At 37.4% G+C, this 11,781-nt stretch overlaps 1 pseudogene; it reads left to right on the top strand.

The window, feature by feature from the left end:
- The first annotated feature begins 876 nt into the window (after positions 1-876).
- The window catches only part of LOC141422691 (AT-rich interactive domain-containing protein 1A-like), a 139,329-nt pseudogene continuing 128,424 nt past the window's right edge, over positions 877-11,781 (top strand).

Genomic DNA, 11,781 nt, shown 5'->3' with positions numbered 1-11,781 from the left:
TGAACTAGCCAAACTCACTTTGCTATAATAACTTGAGTGGACAGCTTGACTAATTAGCAATGAAGCCTTTGGCTCAAAACAAGTGTGACTATAAAGAAGCAAGCTTGATTTTCTTGGGAGACCCTTGACCCAAGATGGATGTACATTCAATAAAAAGGCCCAAACATATTGGCAACTATAAGTGTTTTCAGAACAAGCAGACCACACTGAAAGCAGTGCTGATTTGGTCTTTGTTAGTCAGCTGTAAAAGTTAGAAAATATTATTAGATTCAGTACCTTAAAGTCATGCTTCCTATGCTTGGTAAATTGGATATTTTCTTTTAAAAAATTTACCCCTCAGCACTGTGAGCTTTAATAACCAAGTTTCACCAGAGGCTGTCATTATTGCAAACAAACTTGGGTTCAGAAAATAAAAATAAATACAGGGATCTTGTGCAATGATAAAGTGACAGATTTGGGAAGCATCTTTTGAAGTCACCTGGACTGGGCTTTTGAGACTGTCTCACCAACAAGGTCATGAAGATCAAATGTGAATATGTTTGTTAATTTGCCTTGTAAAGTGGAGAACCAGAGAAATATAAGGAATTATAGAACCTACTTTCATTTTACAGAGTACAAAACTCATCTCTTTGGCCCGATCATCTGTCTTCTGATTCTTCTTGTTCCTCAAGGTCAAGCTTTTATTGGTTGGGTCCCACTCAACAACTGCGGCTAGAGCTCTTAGTTATAACCCCAGTCACTACCTTCTTACCACCACAATAGCAGGGTCCTGTTTATTTTCTGGGTGATGAATTGGAGCTGCCTAATCCCTTAGCTTTGCCACTTTCTTCCCTTGAGTTAGAGCTGGATGACTTACATTTATAGATTGGGTTAGCTATGAACGAGGTATGTGCTGGGAAAATGAAATGAAGAACGGACTCAGTTACTCTAAGGTTTATTTTCCCAACCAGCAAAAGGAGAGCACTTTCTCTAAATAGGTAGGCTCGGGTAGCTGTCAATTTTAATCGTCCTGTGACATAAAGTCTGCATATAAATAGCTAGGACCTGAGTCCAGTGTCAGTCAGGGAATCTAAAATAATTGCTGTCACTCCAGTTATGAGGTTCTCTGTCTGTCTCTGTCCCTCTGTCTCTGTCTCAATATTTTAAAGCATGTTGTGGACTGAATATTACTTTTCCTCTGTCTGCTTTCTGGACAGTGAAATGTGTGTGTGTGTGTATGTGTGTGTGCACACATGTGCACGCCCACGGCTGTGATGTTCAGAGTCTAGGGGAATGTGTTACTGTTAAATCTGTTAAAGGCAAAGAAATACCTCCTGCGTATCTTGTTTCATCATTAAATTTAGGCATATTCATTATTGTTAAGATATCAAGATTGGAATTCCTGAGGGGGGAATATAATGTCAGAAGACACAACCTTAAACAGTTTGAGGATTTTTATTTATATATTTATATAAAAGGATATTTAAGGGTAAAATATGGCTTGCAATAAGTCTTATCATGGATTTACAGGTTTCTCCCAAAACAGTCGGTATATTTGTAAAATCACTCTTCTATAGCACAAATCAATGCTTTAGATTTTAAAAAATAGGTTTTAGTTCAGTATGTTTCATTTTTAAATTTTTCATCTTTGTTATAGAGGATTCAAATAACCCCAGCCTGGAAATCTTGGCTTTGAAGATTTTATTCTTAATAGAAAACAACAGGGCTGAATGGTTTCTTTTTTTCCAAATAACCTGGTTTCTCAGACAATCTCTAGAGTTTTATTTCTGTTTGATTTCCCTTACCACTTTCTGTCTTATCTCTCTGGATAATCAAATCCCCATAAATGTAAAAGGCTTCTCCTTTGAAGTTGCTGGCATTTGGAACATGACAGCCTTCTTATCTCTATTCCCTGAGCTCCTTCTTCCTCCCATGCTAAGGCTCAATTGAAATGTACCTTTTTTTCTTCTCACTTATGACCCAATGAAGTTATATTGTAGAATATTTTTGGGATGCACTTGAACTTGCCAAGTTTGCTACAGGGTATTAACAAACCCAGTGATAACTATTTCACATCAATCAATCAAAAACAGTTATTGGAGGGCATCATGTTAAGTGAAGTAAACCAGGCTCAGAAAGACAAAGGCTGCATGTTTTCTCTCATATGTGGGAGATAGACACAATACAAATATAAGCAATATTATGAAAAACAGGTTATAGTAAAAGGAGGTTATTAACGGGAGAGAGAGGGTAAATGAAGGAAGTTAAGAAGGTGAATATGGGTGATGCACTTTCTATACAATAATTAATATAGAATTTTTAAACCTGTGAAATTGCCATAAGAAGGGGACTAAGGTAAAAAGGAGAAAAATAGAGGTTATTAACTAATTCAAGTTATAATACATATATATATGGAAATGTTACAAGAAAATCCTTTAAACAAACAAACAAAAAAGGTTTTTTTCAACAAATGAAGATCAGGAGGGTAAGACAGGTCCTGTCTTGGGGTTGGTACCAGTGGGAGGAGGGAGGATACAAGGAAAGGGTGAAGGAGGCTGAATGTAGTGGAAATGTTATGTACGCATGTATGTAAATGGAAAAATGAGACTTATTAAAACTATTTCAGGAATGGGGGAAGGGAGGATAAAGGAGAATGATAGAGGAGGTGAATTCAACTATGATATATTGTAAGAACTTTTATAAATGTCAGAGTGTATGCCAGTACAATAATATAGTAATAAAAAGAAAAAAAACCACACAAAAAGTAGTTACTTATTTGGCAATTTGTATAAAGCTGGGAGCTAAGTCACATATGCAGATTCATGTAGGGCTTCTGGGAAAGATTTGCCTTTGAGAACCAGTAACCCTAAGAGTTTGAGATTAGCCCCAGGGAAAGGGAACTGTTGGCTACTTTGCTTTTCTTCTTCTGCAGACCCCGAACTTTGCCTCTGTTGTAGCAACTTCATCCAGTGTGACATTTTCTGGTAATGGGCTCACCTTTCAGTACCGCCAACTTCCTTTTATCATTGGATGTTCAGCAACTAGCAAAGTGCATGACATCTGCAGTAACTGTCCACAAATGATTGATGGAGTGGATACACATCCAAATATTCAAGGTTCACATCTGCCCAGGTTTTAGCTAATACTCATTGTTAGAATACTGCTAAATTCTAGCACAGCATAATCCTTGTCAGCTATTAAGTTTGTGACTTTGTCCCTGTTCTTGAAAAAGGTGCCAGAGATTTCCCAGGGCTGCCGTAGGTGAAATTACTCCATCACATCCATCATTCCCTCCTCCCAACCCTCAGGTAAGCAAGCTCATTTTGACATTGTAGTCTCCTCACTGAAATCACGTTCTGCCATTCACAAAGATGATGGCATGAACTGTTTTGGATGCCAGAGTCCAAGGGGAGTAGGAAGGTGATCTTGATGGGATGAGGGGATGGAGTTGTCCTCCTTACCATGGCAGATTCCCAAGACCATCTGGTTTCTGAGCCTGTCTAGAATGGCCAGGCATCAATACAGGGACAACACTTCAGTAACAGCATCACTGCAATTTCCACACTTAGGTGAGATGGAGACCTCTCTGCTTGCCGTGTTCTAGGGAACAACTTCTCCAGCCTGTGGTTGGGGCCTTACTTGTGTCTGTGCTTTGAAAATGGCCCCTACTAAGCATTTGGCCACTTTTTCTTTGTCTGTGCTTTTTTACTGACATGAGTAAATGTCCTCAGAAGTCCCAGATTCTGTGTTCTTTGTAATTTCTTCATTTATTTGAATATGTTTCTCACATATTCCATGTCCCATGTGTGCCTTTGGTACTAGGGTTTACACCTCTTCTGTGGATGGAGTGCACAATAAAGGTGAATTTTGAGTTGCAGAGAGAGGAGGTACATGGGAATTTCTACTAAAATAGGGTCACCTCAACTTGACTGAAATAAAAGATGTTTTTGCTGCAGCAGAATAAAATGACATATGAAGACCGATCTACCCAGCCACCTTGTATGTTTCTAACAAAGGAAAAATTGCCTTTAGTGACCATAATTGCTAGTGTCCATTCTGCAAATATTTGCTGTTCCATCCTCAGACTCTTAATATTTTCCCAATTTCTTACTCCTTTTGTGACCACTTCTGCTCATAAGGAGTGTGACATTTGTGGCTGTCTGTTGATTGAGGAGATTTTAACATTGAGTCATTTCTTCCAGAGTTGCCTATATTTTAATAAGCATGAGTCTCATAAACCAAAGAATTAGAACTCAAAAAATGAAATTAAGGTGTTGGCCAAGAGGCCTTGGACTCTCACTGGACAGAGTAACCTTGTTAAAGCTCTCACTAACATGAAAGTAGACATTATAGGAATTTATGCTATGTGTCCAAAGCCAACTTCTGAAGTCTTTACTTCAGTCTTGAAGTGGATTTTTCTGGAAAGGGTGGCCATGAATCTTCCATCTGTCTTATTACCACATCCAAGGGTTGAACTGAAACCTGGAGAGGTCCCCAGCAATGCAACCTGATGTTTGTGTTTGAATCCAACTTGACTTTATGGGCATCCATACTGGCTATGAGGAACAGTAACTGGGTGACTGATGTGGCTCATACTCAGATCCTGTGAGATTAGGGACAATGGTACAACATAGGCAAAGAAACTTCAGAGGAGAAAACATTACTTGGATGCCTTATAAATCCTTTTTTTTCCCCAATAGGCCCACCAGTCATAAAAGCTCTTCTCCTTTCCTTTGTGAGATGTCTCTAGGATGGTCCTGTGGAGCTGGTTTATTCCATCTGTTTTGTCTGTGTCACAGACCCTAGATGGTGATTCAGTTCTTATCATTCATAGCCACCCCAATTGGACCCCATGCTTCCAAACACTCTTTCATGAACAAAGACTTCAATTCCTCACACACCCCAGCCCCAGCTGCCCATTCCCCAGCCTGAATAGAAACCTGGAGGTCAAACCAGAGATAGGAAGAAGGAAAAGGTAATTGTACTGGTTTTCTATTGCTGTATAACAAACAAATTTACCAGATCAAAACAATACAAATTTATTATCTCATAGTCTCCACATGTAAGATTCTGGGCATGTGTTAGTTTGATCTTCTGCTTGAGGTCTCAACAGATGTAAAGTATTTGCAGGTGTTAAACAATCTCATTTTAGGCATCTTGGGTGAGAAACACTCTTCCAGACTCACTGGTTGTTAGAAGATTTCAATTCCTTGCACCTGTAGGACTCAAGGCTGCTTCCTCTTGCCAGGCCAGCAGGTGAAACGCTCCAACTTCATGGAGGGCCCTGGTTTGCTTTTAAATGGCATTTCTTATTGGGTTAGACCCTTCCAGGATAATCTCCCTTTTAATTAACTCAAAGATTAATTATGCCTGAAAAATTCTTTCTGCCATAAAATGTAACATAATCATAGAGTGATGCTCCATTATATTCATGGGTTCTGCTCATACTCAAGAGAAAAAGATTATAGAAGATGTGCATGCTAGGGCATGATGACAATCTTGGGGCCCATCTGAGAATTCTGTCAACTAAAATAGTGAAAAGAGCATGCTTTGAAGAGTCAGAGTCCTGGATTCAAATCCTGCTCTTGACCTTTCTTATCTGGCAAGTAATAATTGGCCTTTGGTACCTCATCTGTCCAGTGGAGATAATAATGCCCACTGTGTGGGCTGATTGCAGAGTTTGAAGCAACTATGTGTAAACATCTAGCTTAGTGATAGCTATGTGGTAAGCCCTCCATAATCAGTAATTTTGGGATAAGGGGGAAGACACTGTCTTGGCTACAGAGGCCAGTACATGTTGCCATACTAATGCTATGTTAAGGGATTATTATAGTAAAACTTCTTTTCTTTCTTTGAGGTACTGAGAGATTGAACCCAGAGCTTCACACATGCTAGACAAGCACTCTACCACTTGAGCTATACCCTTGGCCCTTCTGTTTGTATATTGTTTTTGAGACTTGGTCTTGATAACTTTGCCTTGACTGATCGTGAATTTGGGGTTTTCTTACTTCTGTCTCCTGAGTAGCTGAAATTACAGATGTGTACCATCACACTGAGCTATTGTGGGAAAACTTTTGAAAGGTTTTGGAATGTTGAGTAACATCTGCAAAGGGTGAACAAGGGTGGGAATAAGCCAAGTGATAATTGGGTTGTTTAGCATTTATTTTTATGTTCCTAATTATTCAAAACAAAGAAGATGCAAAAATTTGGCTTATATTACACAGCTGATTATATGGGTAGAAAAAATAATATTGATTTTCACATTTTTTGTAATAGAATGTTCTCTTCTATTTATAGAAAGGATACATGTCAATTATAGAACTTGGGAACTACATATAAAAAAGAGAGCCACTATCTAAACTATGCCTAAACTATGCAATGTTTAGGTAATATTATTAGCATCTTTTTATATCTACAATTACAGTCTTCTTACTTAATATTACACAGGCAATTTTCTCATTTTTTTGGACAAATTTTAAACTATAACCACCATTTAAAATAGCTGTACCCTCTAGAATTTGCAATTTTTATTAGTTTTTGTGATTATTTGATTAATGTCTCCCCTCTTCAAATGGAATTTATATTCCAGTTATCCTTTGCATCACTGGTAGTTCCCCAGAAGCTAACAGTATCTGACACATGTTTGTAAGCAATAGATATTTTTTGAGAAGCTAAAGGAATGAATAAATGACTGCATCTTATGGATATGCTATAATGTACTTTGCACTCTATTGTTGTTAAACTTTTTTTCATTATTATAAATGAAGCTACAGTGAGCATCACACATTTTCTATGTGAAATTCACTGCTTCTGTCTACAGTTTGGAGTGCAAATTGACGCTCTAGTTCTCAAATGTCATGTATGAGTACTCACACATGAATATGAGGAGGAAATGCAGAAGTTTAATGTATTCCTGTGCAGGTTAGTAATCCTTCTCCTTATACATATAGGTGTTAAAAAGTAAGCAAGCGTGTATATTTTTTTGATAGGGATAGTTCAATCTCATTGGATTTTCTTGTCTAGTTGATTTAAACAAGGGTGCATTACCTGTTGATTAATAATTAAATTAACAGATGAAGCTTAAAAAAGAGAGAGATAAAAAATGGTGGAGGGGGTGAATTCAAGTATGATATATTGTTAGAACTTTTGTAAATGCCACCATGTACCCCCACCCAGCACAACAATAAAGATAAATTAAAAAAATAAAATTCATAAAAAGATAATCTACAAAATTATTCTATGTCCATACTGACCCCCAAGTACTTAGTTGGCATTTTCATCTAGCAAAAAAGATGTTTCTGTGATGAGACTGTAGTAGACAGAATTCTAAAATGGACCCTAACATTTCATATTTTATATCCAGAACCTGTGAATATAATGAGCTGTTACTCTCATGACCACGTCAAGCTGTAAGACATAGGTGACCTTAAGAACGATTATCTGGGTGGGTCAAATCTAATCACAAAAGCCCCTTTAAAAGCAAATGAGGGGCAAATGTGATCAAAGTACTTCATACACATGCATGGAAATGTCATGACAAAGCCACTTGCTATGTACAATTCAATACATGACAATCAAACATGACCGGTGATAGTAGGTCCATCTTAAAAAGATAGAATAAAAGCATAGTATTTTCCTCTGGCTCATTGCAGGGGAAGTTAAAGAAGTTAAAGACAGCACTGCTGCTGTCTTGAAGCCAGAAGGAGCAGATGAGCAAGAATGCAGGTGGTGCTAAGGAGTTGAGAGAGGTCATTGACAGATTGACAGTTCTACAACTGCAAGGAACTGAGTTCTGCCAGCGTGTTGCATGAAGTTGAATGCAATTTCTCTCCAGAATTTCTGGAGGAAGACTTAGCCTGGCTCCCAATTTGATTTAAGCCTAGTGATACTCTGAGCAGGGAATCCAGCCATGTCTTGCTAGTATTTGACCTATAGGAACAGTTTTAAAGCTGCTCAGTTTGTGGCAATTTGTTACATGGCAGGAGAAAACTGATACAAGTACATAGCCTAATGCTGAGCCCAGTGAAGCTGGCTCTCTGTAGCATGCTTTCTTATAGCTAATTGGTCTTTATCAAAATTACCCATGAATGTGGCAACCAGTTGTTAACTCCTAGAGCTCTGCAGTACAGTTTACCATGTTGCGTGGAAAATTCCTGATTGCTGTCTTCCTAAGCATCTCCAGTTCCAAATACAAAGATTTTTTTTAGGTTCTTCAATCTTCTGCCATGCCCGAAGGCGTTACGTTCAAAATCAAAAGGAAGTGTTTGAAGCCAAGCTTTGGAATCCCTTCCAAAGCCCCGCCAGAAAACAATTATGAGAACTGTATAAAATGAAACAGGGGAGCATTCAGAAGGAGAGAGAAGCTGGGACAGAATTTTATCTCATGAAAAGAAAGGGGCAGGGAGGGGGTTGAAGGGGAAAGATGACGGGGACAATGTAACTAGTGTACAATATAAGTCTAATCAAAATTGCCACTATGGATCTCCCATATAATGAATATATACTAATAAATCTTATTTAAAAAAATGAAAAACAATAAATAAATTCAGAGCTGTACAATGCAAAGAACAGGAAGGACTATAAATTGTGCATTTATTGCTTCTTTGACTCTATACTGCTCATGCCCCAGGGCTAAGGTTTTGGAAAAGTGGTGGGTTTCTTTCACAACTTTAGAGGCTAAATGCACTTAAAAGCTAAAGGAATGAAGCTGGACTGTTTAAAGGAAGAAATCTTGGCAAGACAAGGACCAAGGAAGAAATGGGATCCAAATTTAGAGCATGATCTGCCCACATCTATAGTTGCCGCTAACAAAACCAAGTGTGCCTTTGGGGAGACTTTCAGGAAGCTCTGCAGCCAATCAGTGGGGACCAGAGATCAATGTAGTCTTGAAAGATAAAGGTATAGAGAGCCAGATCTGTGACTTTCATGTTTTTCCTAATTTAATACATTTCCCAACCATGCACACCTTGGGAGGAAGAAATACTACAGGGTCACAGAACAGAGCCCAAGGCTAGAAATTAGGGCAATACTCAGAAGCAGAGAAATGACAGAGGAATGAACTCTATTTCTACCCAAATACTTGGCTGACTGTCATCTTTGGTGGGCACAAGGGAGACCTGTGAGGTTCAGATTAAAAAAGCAGCATAGGGAGGGCATGAGAACAGGAGAGAGGTATAAGAGCTGTATACCATGGGGAAGAAAATATTTGCAGTTACATTTCAGTCAGCTTAGCTGCCCAACAACAAAAATCAATAATTTTCCTAAGAACATGGCAGATTCCAGAGTTACTATATTGTACTGTCTATAACTCTCTGTTTTCAACCAAAACTACCATCTATGGCTATGTAACAAATTACCTCAAAGTTCAGCTGTTTAAATAAAACAACAGTTTTAAAAATCATACTCAGTTTCTGAGCATCAGGATACAAAAGAAGCTTAGCCAATGATTGTAGATCAATGTCTTATAATGTTGTAGTCAAAATGTTTGCTGGGACTGCAGTGATGGGAAGGTAAGACTGAGGCTGGAGGAATCACTTCCAAGCTCATCCAAGTGAGTGTTGGCATGTGTTCTCCAGTTTCATGTAATCTCCAGTTGTCCAAATGGTGTTGGGCTTGGAAGACAGAGGACCAATTCTGTACAAGGTCTCTTCATTGGATATGTAAGACCAGTTGTGGACATGAAAGTATTACTTTATGAAATCTTAAGTCATGAAGGGGGAGATAAAGGAGAATGGTGGAGGGGGTGAATTCAACTATGATATAGTGATATATTGTAAGAACTTTTGTAAATGCCACAATGTAACCCCAGCATAGCAATAAAAAATTGTGGAATATTATAATGTTACAGGTTTTAAGAATTTAAAAATGAATTAATATGTTACTAACATTTAACTTTTGGAATTGACTTGTGAGACATGTAGTTTGTTTTGCAATTTGAATTCCAATAGTTCTGGCAACTGAATGCTTGAGTCTGAAGTCATGGTCTCTTTGCTGAAGTGAGAGACTTCCCTCATCATATTTTGAAGAGAAGACCTCTGTTATTTACTATGCACATGTATATAGTACTGGTTTCCCAGTCACAGAATTGATGTGGAGTTTCAATGAGGATACTGTGTGAAATAGTAGTGTGTATAGAATGTACAGCTGGCATAAATTAAGCTCAGTCAAGATTAGTTGTGCTTTTCAACTTCTAGATCCTTACTATGGCCTCTTACTCTCAGTAGAGTTTTTCCTATTTTTTTATGTTTCTCAGTGATATGAAATATTTTAGGAGCATATCTGATCCTCTTATTCACACCTGTGTAAATTGTATGTCCTTGAGGTTAACTAGAATCCCTCTCGTACGAAATGGTGGTATTTCTGGGGGTAGATATTATATAGGCAAGTCATGGTGTATTTTTTCATTGGGGTATTTGAAATAATTTATTAATAGATACAAGGTAAATTATGATTAATTAACTCATGAAAATAGTAGTTTTTCTATGTGGTACTACCAGCCTCCATTAGTGTGTTCTCGACACTATACACCCAGTTCCTGAAAAACATTGGTTCTATCAGATTTAACTTTCTTTCTTCATTTTTCATCATCAAAGATGTAAGGTTTGTTTATAGTGAAGTCAGATTTTCTATCCAATCCCATACTGTGGTTCTTATTTGAGTATTGTAGAAGAACTGATGTGTGGTTATAAGTAATTGTCATAATACTATTAGAAATATCTGGCAAATATGTTCTAAAAATGTGATCCCTCTCTCACCTCTTCACTTGGATTGAGAGTTAAACTTCAGGTTGTCCCTTGACTCAAACATCTCAGCCCAGCACAGCTCATGCCTTTGTGCCTGCAGGGGAGACAGCCAGGAGATAATGATGTTGCCTGAGGCAGGCCAGCTGGTTGATGAACCAGGGTGTCCACAGATTGACCCAGTGGACTTGAGCAGTGCTGAAGATCTAACTCTCAGTCCTACTAGCTTAGAAAGTGGCTTTTTCCTCCATGCTAGGAGTGGGCTGAATAACAATAACCAACCCCTGGAGAATGAAGGATGAACTGCATATGGAAAGGTCCACGGGTAAAAAGGAAACTTAATTAGAGAAAGTGCTGAATGTCAAGGATGAAGAAAGAATTCTAGAAGTATCATGGTGTTAAAACAAAAACAAGAATCTATTAGCCAGGTATTTGAAAAAGAAAAGGAAAATCTGGACGATCCACAGACTTCTCCAAAGTGTTAGATGCAAGGAGATAATGAAGCAATGATTACAGCAGTTTGCTGGAAAAGGTTATGCCCCCAAATCTATCCTTAGCCAAATTGTCATTCATCTGAAAGCAAAAAAAAGGATGCATGAGTCAGGACCACACCATTTCTGTACATTTTTAAAAACAAAATACTTTATGAGGAAAGAAAATGAACAAATCTGTAAAATAAATGAAAAAGATCAGTGAAACAAGTGCAAAGAGATAGAAAGGACTAATAAAAATTAAAATATTCTATAGATTAAGAAATGGAAAAGAGTAAAATTTATATTTAATTCAAAGAGCTTATTTTGGACAAAGAATAATATGATATTATTTAGTAATATTTATATATTTATATTATTTATTATATTATTTATATATTATTTAATATATGGGTATTATTTAGTAACAGACTAAAAAACATGCAAAAAGAGCAATGACAAATATACACAAGTTAAATCAATTATATAAGAATACTTGGTAAAATTTTAGACTAACCTTTAAAGTCTAATTATAATTTATGTATATATGTACATATATATTGCCAAAACTGGTATATAATAAGATAAATAAC

Source organism: Castor canadensis, chromosome 4, assembly GCF_047511655.1.
Source record: "Castor canadensis chromosome 4, mCasCan1.hap1v2, whole genome shotgun sequence".
NCBI classification, from domain to species: domain Eukaryota; kingdom Metazoa; phylum Chordata; class Mammalia; order Rodentia; family Castoridae; genus Castor; species Castor canadensis.
This window is presented reverse-complemented; position numbering and strand designations above follow the sequence as displayed.